The following is a 556-nucleotide window of genomic DNA, read 5'->3' as shown; positions in this document are numbered from 1 at the left end:
GCTCGGCCATGCCGCCAGGTGAGGCCCGAGCCCGCCGGCCGCCCCGCCCCGCCCCGGCTGCGCCGAGCCCCGGCCGCCCGCCCCGCAGCCGCCCCGAGCCTGCGGGAGGCGCTGGGTGCGGGAGGGCCCGGCCGCGCCGCGCCGCCCCCCGGGCCGCTCCCTCCTCCGCTGCCCCGGGAGGGGACCGGCGCTCTGCCCCGCCGTGCCCACAGCCCCGCAGCCTGGGCCGCCGCGGGGCCGGGCACCGAGGCCCCCTGCCGCTGCCCGCCGTAGCAGCCGTAACTCAAGCAAGGGAGCGCGGAGCCGGGCCAGGAGCTACTCACAGCCACCGGTAACCCCTCCCGCCCGCGGGTCCGGGCCGGCAGCGTCCGGGGGCTCCTCTCGATGGCAGCCAGGGACACCTGGAGCTGGGCCCGCCGGGGGCCGGGGCCCGCCGCTCGCTGCCTGTTGCGAGGGCATCGCTGCTGCTTTCTCCGTAACGGTGCATTAGAGACGGTGTGTAGCGTAGAGTGTGCTCACCTCACCTGAAGGTCTCCCAACATCATACGCAAATCTG

The sequence above is a fragment of the Falco rusticolus genome, chromosome 11 (genome assembly GCF_015220075.1).
Source record: "Falco rusticolus isolate bFalRus1 chromosome 11, bFalRus1.pri, whole genome shotgun sequence".
NCBI lineage: Eukaryota > Metazoa > Chordata > Aves > Falconiformes > Falconidae > Falco > Falco rusticolus.
The sequence above is the reverse complement of the archived record's forward strand: the minus strand, read 5'-3'. Positions refer to the sequence as shown.